Here is a 10,098-nt window from a genome sequence, read left to right as displayed (position 1 = left end):
TAGTCAAAGATTTAAAATACAACTGCATGTAATTCAAATAGTCATTAGCAGAATTCAAATTTACATTTGTTCTTCCTTTTCATGGAATAAATCTAAATCCTGATAGAATAACAGTTAACGGTATTGTGAAAGGCAATGTGTATGAGGTACATTCCTCAGTTGTGAAAACTGTGCCAAAAAATTTGTTGACAGCGTCTGACAACAAAAATGTGTCGGTCTTTTACCCAGTTTTGGATTCTAAAGATTTGGTCAGCTGGTGAGTTTGCAAACATTATAAGAATGTGAACCCCATCTTTTATTCCACACTGAAGGGATATTGGTAATGAGCAAGAGAGAGAGAGAGAGAGAGAGAGAGAGAGAGAGAGAGAGAGAGAGGGAGAGAGAGAGACGGGGGGATACTTTCCCCTTTAAAAAAATGATGAGTTTGGAGAAATTATTAGTTAGTTAGGAAATGGGGAAGATAGGATATTATCATGCTTTTTCTGTGGTGTGCTTAGCATTAGCCATCATATGTGCAAATTGTGAAGTGCGCATAAAAAAAGTGATACTTTGGTAATTCTAAATCATCATTCGGATGTGACACTCATGGCGTACTTATATAATGTAACGTTACTCTAATGAACGAGCACTTAGTTAAACCTTCGACTATGTAGGAGAATTTTAGGTCAAATTAGAATGGTTCACGAATCATGTTGCCACAACTAATATTCATACAATTCATGCGAATGTACATAGGACTCTTCATAGTTTGTTGGACTCGTTCAAGGCATTTATCGTCGCCAAGGGAATTAAGAAGAGACATGGCGCTAATTAGATAGGTGATATTATAGGTGATTGGATAGGAATAATAACCCATTCGGAATTAGATCATTTTGAAAAGGCACTCACACAATAATCTAAAAACACACATACTGTTATAAAACGGATTTTGAGCAAAGTGAAAAATCTATTTTTGGGTGATATGGCCATGTCGTCCTGATGGAAGGTTCCTTTAGGCAGCTTTCTAAGGGATATTTGGCTACAGTGATACTCCCAGAGAATTAACCACGGGTTTCCAAAACCTGTTCCTATGCCGGATAAACCTTTGTTTTCAGGGTAAATGGAATTTATGGCATCCATTGAAGCCTTCATGGAAAACCTAAACACCAAATATGAACGTTCCCAAGCAGACCTAATGGCGAGAATAGAAGCTCTACAATAGGAACCTACTTCCAATGCTCCCCCAGTTTCGATCCTACTTGAATGCACAGTTAAGAACCCTAGGTGTTATGCTGGGCATATGGCCTTAAGTGAAGGGTATCTCCATATCGGAGAGGTTTGGGTTTCAAGCCAGTCTTGGACTTAGAATTCTTCCCATCAATTGATAGCAATCCTTACTGTTATGTAAGGCTTAACTTGGAAGCTCCATTAGGGATGATATGATCCCTAAGGAAACGATCATCCTGGACCACAGTAAGACTCGGCCTCTTTTGGTTAAGGAGCTAAAGACTGCCAAATTCACTAATACCAACTTTTTGCTTTCGGAAGGAAGCAGGCCACCTTTGTAGCTCCCAGAATACTGCCTGTCCATTTGCCTCCAAAAGCTTAGAGGCTGTAAAGAAAGCAGTAGTGAGGGTAGACCATTGTCAGTGCTAGAGGAGTGCAAACCTTTCTCCCTACCCCTTCCTTATGATTTGGACATACAGGAGGATGTGCAACATACTTTTACTGTTGGAAAACTAGAAAAAGACATCGGAGGTAAGCAGTTTAATGAGGACTGCCTAGAATTCCCGAATCCCTTGTGAGGGGAAAATTGTAGGATAAAGAGAGACTATCTGCCTTTTTGACCTTCCAATTCAATCTAGAGATGATCATTGGAAACTATCCCATATCTGATCTCTTCCCAGTGTTGGCAAAGATTCACCTCGCCCCCATTCATAGAAATCTCCTTGCTTTCTTCGAAGCAGAAGAGCATGTAGAGAGTACGTCCTAACCGCTGCTACGATCAGGCATGAAGCTTGAATCTGATAGAATCCAATATCTGGGGGAAATACCTCTTCCCCAAAAAATTTTTTAAGGAAGTCATGGACAAAGCAGCTCAGGGGAATATGAGCCTTACAGAGAAGTTAGGTATGTCCTCTAAAAGGATATTTGCCCCTGATGAAGGTCCTCGATCCAAGGGCAAGAAGCTCAGAGGACACTTTAAGGGAAGGAAATTCTTTCCTGCCACAACAGCCTCAGTTACCACCATCCCCCGTGTACACAGTTCCCCAGCAGTTTGCATTACAATTTCCAGCCTTCAACCCAGTATATGAGAGAGCCACCACTACATTTAACCCTGTCAGAGCTCACAAAAAGAGCACCAGTGGCATGGGAAGGTCTGGAAAGGGTAGTTAGTCTAGAGGCCGACGAAGTAGAGGCAAGGCGGTGAAAGATGCAGATCCCTCACAATCACAATGAGGAGGTACCGGTAGGAGGACGACTTAACCTGCTCAGGGATCGATAGAAGTTTGATTCCTAAGCTCACAGCAGAGTCACAAAAGGACTAGGATGGAAATGGAGATAAAAACCACCCCAGTTTTTGAGGATCTTCCAGCCCACAACCCCATTCTAGGAGGATTATGTACAGAATCTTCTCCGGAAGGGAGTCATTCATTACAAAAAATCCATGAACGTTCAAGGGGTAATATTCTGCGTGCCAAAAAAAGATTCAAACACTCTTCAAACTATTCTGGACTTGTTCTCACTAAACAAATTCCTTCTGAACAGGTTCCATATGCTTACTACCTCACAAATACGGACCCTACAACCCCAAGGGGCCTACACCATCTCCATAGATCTTACAGACGCCTATTGGCATCGTCCAATAGGTCGGCGCTTCTCCCCTTTCTTCGTTTCAGACGGGCAAGAAAGACCTAGGCATTCAGAGCTATGCTATTCAGGCTCAATATAGCAATCTCTAGGAACCCATTATGGTATTCCTAATGTCCATCTATTATCAGCCATTCCTATTACGTGTCCTGCCCATGAGCATTTCTTTTTCTTACAAGTTCTTAAAGTATCCTCTAATTTAGTTATGCCTGAAAACTTTAAATCAATCAATCAATCTATTTTAGTTTACTCTCATATCCATGTTATTCTTCTTAAATATCTTAGTGTTATTGCTATCATTATTCTTTCCATAGCTCTCTGTGTTGTAGCTAGCTTATTTTTGAAGCCTTTATTAAGGTTCCAAGTTTCTGATACATAAGTTACAACTGGAAGGACCATCTGATGAAATACTTTTCTTTTTAGAGAAAGTTACTTTAATTTTCCTAAACCCATTTTGCTTCCGAAAGTTCTCCATCCCACTCTCAACCTTCTTTTAATTTCAGTCTCGTGTTCTGGGGTAACACTTACTCTTTGTACTAAGTATGTATATTCATTACAATTTCTCAAGCTTCATCCTTACCTCCTATTAGTTGTCTCTATATTTTCATAAAAGATTATCTTAGTTTTACTTATATCAATTTAAATTCTTACATTTTTGCTTTCTCTATTAAAATCTTTTAATATTTTTAGTAAGTGTCGTTGTGCACGAAGATATGTGTTTGGGTAAATGGTTAAATCTTTAGTTACATGTTGTTCCGCTAAGGCCTTTTCAATCTGACAGCAGGGACTAAACTTTTCCACAATGTAACGTAGGCACTAGATATTGTTGGAGGAGGTTGCAGAAGGGAAAAATTCAGCAGGGACGAACAACAGGTCACCATACACCATTTCAGATGTTGAGACATTAAGGGCGTTCTTAAGAATGGTCCTTAATCCAAGGGTGACCCAGGGAAGCAAAGTAAACCAGTTGGAGTCATATCAGCTTTGAGGGTGAGATAAATTCGTCCAACCATTCCGTTGGCTGCTGAGTTGTAGGTGGTTGTCTTATGTAGGGTGATGCTCAGGAATCATTAATGATGTCAAAAATTGAGAGGTGAATGTGGTACCCCTGTTACAATTAATATGCTTAGGCATACCAAAGCTTGCTATCTACACTGAGAATAAGGTGGATATAGATGAGGCAGATAGTGCAGTTTGCATGCGGATAGCTTCAGGTCAACTAGTGTAGGCCTAGAGGTCAATGACTGTCAACAGGTAACAGTATTCTTCTGATGTGGATAGGGGACCTAGTACATCGACGTGAACGTGAGCAAAATTATGTTTCGGTTGAAGAATGGTGACAATTCCTGAATCTATGTGTCAATGTACTTTTGAAGTGTTGCATGAAGTACAGGCGTAGACCTAATCCTTAGCATCATTAGTAATACTGTGCCAAATAAACTACATCTTCAGTAGCTGTGCAATATATTAGTGCGAGTGATGTAGGAGGCCATGGATTAAATCAAACACCTGTCAATACATGGTGGGAGGTATCCTCGACCGTGGCCTACTAGTACCGGTGCCACAGAGGAGGGTGGTGTTAGAGTCATTGAGGGCGACATCTTCCGTACTGTGGTATTTGCAGGATATCCTGCAGGCTTGGTACTCTAGATTGTATCCTTGGTGCTTCTGCAAAGGCATTGTAATCCAATCCCATTTAAATGGCAGTAAATATGTTTCTTTGCCTTCAGCCACGGCAGAGAGAAGTCAGTGATGAGGGGCAGACCAGGTGTCAGCCTGTCAATTGAAGGCCTCCACCAAGGGCATGTGGTCCGTGTGAATGATGAAGGACATACCCTCTGAAAAGTGGCAAAAGTGACAATTTGCTGTCGAAGGTTGAGTAGCTGAATTCCACCTTGGATAGTTTTCTACTGATGAAGGCCATGCACTCGAGTACTGCACTAATAGCAGCATCACTGGCATTGATGTAGATAAGGAGAGAGGCATATGGCATGGAAAAAGTGAAAGCCACATTAGTAGATAGGGCATTCCTTGCGTTTCAGAGGGCGGCTTCCTGAAGCGACCACTCTTCATATTTATTGGCTTGCCCTTGAGGGAGGCATAGAGGGGGCAAGATTGGTGGAGATAGCTGACAGGATCCGGTGATAATAGCTTAACGTGACCAAGAATTCTTGCTATGATTTAATGTTTGCGGGTGTGTGGGAAGTTCTGAACAACTGATATCTTCTCAGGGAGGGGCTTGAGGCCTTTAGGAGTGATGTGGTGTCCGAAGAACAATACTTCATTGGTGGCAAAGGAACACTTGTCATACAGGACTATACCATTGTTTTGTTGTAAGTCGTTAGTAACAATGCATATCTAATGGAGGAGTTTCTCTTTTGAGAAAGAGAACACAAATTTGTTATCCACGTAATATGTGCAGAAGGGGAAGTCCCCTAAGATGCCATCCATGAGACACTCAAAAATGGTGCCAGCATTACAAAGGCCAAAATAAAAGTAATTGAATCTGTATATCCCCAAGGATTGGCAATGGTAGTCTTTGGGATGTCTTTTGAATTCATGGGTGATTATGGTAACTAGCTCTAGTTGTTTGTGTACATACTGTTATCTAAAAACAATCTAACTACTCTACTGTAGGTAACCAATCTTTTGTAATATTACTCATACTATATTTATATTTTGTTTACTATAACTATAAACTATGTAAAATTTATTCAGCATATATAGAGATCCTAAAGGAATAGGAATAAAGCATAGGACGTATTTTCTGGATTTTATATTTTTACCATGGCAGCGGTAATTCAAAGAATTCAAAGAAAAAAGACAATTGTTACCGAATGCTGATCGTCTTTTCTGGAGAAAATGGTTGAATCTGTGTTTCGTTTTCCTCCACCACTAGACCTCTTGGATGATAATCTTGCTGATACCTTCAAAAAAGGGAATAAAAAGTGGACATCTACATGATAGAAAGGGGAGCTTTTTTCAAACCGAAGAACACTAGTGTTAACATCATTCTTCATTGTACAGGACCACAAATCTTGGAAATAATTGGCCAGTTTAATTTCAAACAGAGGAACAAAAGATAATTATGGTGATAAAATTAAGACATTAGAAGAGTATTGTTGTCCTCGTACCAGGGAAGTGTTAAAGTCCCTCAGGTTTTGTAAAATTGCACACAAACAGCACTTTAATTAATTTTTGACTGATCTCAAGGTTCGGGCTGATAAAGGTAATTTCCAAGAAAAAGAAGGAATGATAATGTAGAAAATCGTGTTATCGGTGACAGGAAAACTACAGCAGCTGGTACTTAGAGAAAGAAACTTAAAATTAGAAAAAGCTGTCGAGATATGTTTGGCTTATGAAGCAACAGTCAATTATGCTAAAGAGATTTGCTAAGTCAGTTATGAGAATGCTAGTAAGGAGAACAAAACTACAGATGCTTTCTTAACTAAAGATTTTACGGACTCAAAAAATATGGAGAGGTATGCTGTGAGGTGGCGAAATTGTAGGTATAAACATGAATTTGAAAAATCCAAATTCTCAGCATGGGGACAAGTCTATGAAGCATGTAAAGTAATGTGTTAGAAAAAAGTTAAAATTGTTAAAGAGAAGAACGAAAAGGCAAATGAAGGCTACAATCATTACATGTGGATGGCACTGGTAGCAATGAAAAATTCAAGTAGATTAACTGCATTGCTAATTTTGACACGGGTACAAGTGTGAATATAATAGGTCAGAGGTATGTCAAAAGGAATCATGTATGACTAACATCTGTGAAACTTGCCATGTAGAATAAATCTAAGCTTTCATCTACTTGTGAGACAACATTGAAGATAAAGAACACCCCCCCCAAAAAAAAAAGAAAAAAAAACAAGAATAAATAAATTACAAGCGTAACCTTCATTGTGGTTTTGAATGACCTCATGTGTTTACTTGCCTCAAAAACATGTCAAGAAATGGTATCTGTTTTTTGACAATGGTAAAGCTTTTGTAAAAAGTATTGAGAGAGACCTTAAGATCAGCGACCTTGGTGACCTTGGAGGGTCTAAACTTAATGTAAATTCTACATTACAAGCAAGAATACTACTGTGCCGACGTTTATCCGTTGCATTAAAATCGATGGTTCAAATACTTACACAATCTTGTGAAAATAGGAGTTTTTACTCCAGAGACTGAACCAACTTAATGGGTTAGTCAAATGACACTCGTACAAAAAAAAAGAAAAAAAAAAAGAGAGAAAAAAAAAAAGAAATTGTAAAGTTAGGAATATTTATCGATCCTTAGCCACTCAACAAGGCTCTGAAAAGGAAATATTACCAATCACCTATCTTAGTGGATTTACTGCCAAGTCTAAAACATGCGAAGATATATAGCAAACTGGATGTACAAGAAGCATTTTGGCATATAAGACTGGATGAGGAATCCAGTAAGTTAACAACAATGATTACCTTTGTGGTAGATATCGATGGGCTCGTCTACCTTTCGGGCTGAAGGTGAGCTGTGAAATATTTCAGCGAAAATTAAAAGCGGAATTAGAGGGACTTCAGGGTGTATACTGTGTGGCCGATGATATTATGGTTGTATGTTTTAAAAATGAAGAAGAAGATGCAATGCGTGATCACGAACAAAATCTTCAGTCATTACAGAAGAGTTGTCAAAATAAAAGGATCAAATTAAATGAAAAGAAGTCTGTTTATACAAAAAGGAAATGGCTTTCATGGGGCATCGTTTAAAATCATCTGGTATGATGGTTGATAAGAATAAGGTAAAGGCCGTTAAAGAAATGCCTGCCCCTACCGATATTTCAGGAATTTGGAGGCTTTGTGAAATGGTGTAGTATCTATCAAGGATTTTACCATATCTTGCTGATGATTTAGAATCTATCTGAGAACTAACAAGTTTGAATAGAATTAAGAGTGCACTCGCACTTTCTCCGTGATAAAAGAAAAGGTCACCCATACATCAGTTGTAGCTTATTTTGATCAAAGCAAAGAAATTGTTTTACAGGTGGACAGCAGCAAAGATGGTATTAGTACAGTCATTATCCAATAGAAAACGCATCAAGTACCTTGGATAAAAATGAACATAACTGGGCTCAAATTAACGCTACTGGGGCACTAATAACTTTCAATAAAACCTATTATTATTATTATTATTATTATTATTATTATTATTATTATTATTATTATTATTATTATCTAAGCTACAACCTTAGTTGGAAAAGCATGATGCCGTAAGGTGAAAGGCTCCAACAGGAAAAAATAGTCCAATGAGGAATGGAAACAAGGATATAAATAAACTAGAAGAGAAGTAATAACAATCAAAATAAATTATTTTGATATTATTAACAACATTAAGCTCGATCTATCATAACTAAACTATAAAAGCTTCATTAAAACAAGAGGAAGAGAAACAAGATAGAAAGAGCATGCCAAAGGGTATCCTCAGGCAAGAGAACTGTAACCAAAGACAATAGAAGACCATGGTACAGAGGTTTATGACACTACCCAACATTAGAGAATAATGGATTGATTTTGCAGTGTCTTTTCCTAGAAAAGCTGCTTAACATAGCTAAAGATTCTCTTCTACCCTTACCAAGAGGAAAGTAGACACTGTACAATTATATTGTAGTAGTTAACCCTTTGAGTGAAGAAAAACTGTATAGCTAAAGATTCTCCTCTACCCTTACCAATAGGAAAGTAGCCACTGAACAATTACATTGTAGTAGTTAACCCCTTGAGTGAAGAAAAACTTTTTATTATCTCGGTGCTCTCAGGTATATGAGGACAAAGAAAAATGTGAAAAGAATAGGCAAAGAAAAAAATGAGCCATAACCAAAAATAGGGCCTAAGGAAGTACTGTCTGGCCGATCAAAGGATCCAATAACTCTCTAGGAGTAGTATCTCAATGGGTGGCTAGTGCCCTGACCAACCTACTACCTAAGTAGGAGATAATGACGGTGTTGTTGGGGAGAGGTTAGTGATCCGGTTCTGTCTGCATGTTCAGACGCCAGCAATCTCCACAAAGGCCCAGGAAGCCATTCTTTTTCATGACGATGTGTAGGGGTGAAGAACTTGGGCTTGAGGAATTTTGGCAAAACCTCATGTCTTTAATTTGGCGGCTGCCAAACAATTTGCGGCCAGATGCCTTAATCTGGCAAACACTATGGGACATGTTGTCTTGATATTGTGATAAATATTGAGTTTGGCGAGATTCTTGGGTATTTGGCAAAGTTCTTCTTGGATGACTTCTGGATATGACGTGAAGAGGTGGGTGTCGACGAGTATGAGTCTGCATTGACTAAAAGTTGCTGTGCCACATCAACCAGGGGGTGGAAATGGGCGAGAAAATTTACACCGATTATTGGCAATGTTATGTAGGCAACCAGAAACTTCCAATCATATTTGGCACTCTCAAACGATGGTGCGAGTATCTTGTATACAAGTATGGGGATCTCAGATCCTTTGGCAACAACCAGGTACACATCAGTAATCTTAGAAAGTTTATGCCGTGTCCTGAAGAGTGATATCGGTAAAAAGGAACGGCTAGCACCAGTGTCTGCCAAAAACTGCCTATTAGTACCTGCATCATGTAAAAAGAAAAGATTAGTGACAGGGAGGACACCACCACAAGCGATAGCATACTTAAAATTTTTGGGCCTCTGACAACCAAATCTGGAGTAGTAGTAGCATAACAGCGTGTGATGGGCATCAGTAAATGGCTGTAGAGGTCATTCATTGGTTGGGGTGTGAGCATGGGGCGGCATATGTGGGTGGTGGGCAGTTTTGTTGCTGCTCCAGCATGTCACAGGGCAGGCATCTGTGTCCTTCGGTCGGAGTTGAATGGTTATGCTCTTCATCAGGAGTAGAGGTGTTGATGTCAGTATTGAAGGTGATGAAGTGGCTGTCCATAAAACCATCGACTTTGGTCGTCAGGTCCTTCAGGGGCAATGTATTGACATCATGGATGGTGGCGCATATAGATTCGGGTAGGCGTTGTAGCAAAAGACCACTTAGTAGATTCACGTTCCGTGGAGAGCCATCTATGGTAGGTTACAGGAGAGTGACATTGGTCACTAACAGTTGTTAAAAGAGCTGAATAATTTTGGCTATATGGGTGGCTGGTGATGGTGAGTTCTGCTCCAGGAGGTATGTTTTGAGGGTATCATACTCTATTTGGTGGTCCCATTTGTCTCAAAGCCAATTGGAGATTTCCGGGTAAGTGTCTTCGTGGTAGGATAAAATTATT

This window comes from Palaemon carinicauda, chromosome 20 (assembly GCF_036898095.1).
Source record: "Palaemon carinicauda isolate YSFRI2023 chromosome 20, ASM3689809v2, whole genome shotgun sequence".
NCBI classification, from domain to species: domain Eukaryota; kingdom Metazoa; phylum Arthropoda; class Malacostraca; order Decapoda; family Palaemonidae; genus Palaemon; species Palaemon carinicauda.
This window is presented reverse-complemented; position numbering follows the sequence as displayed.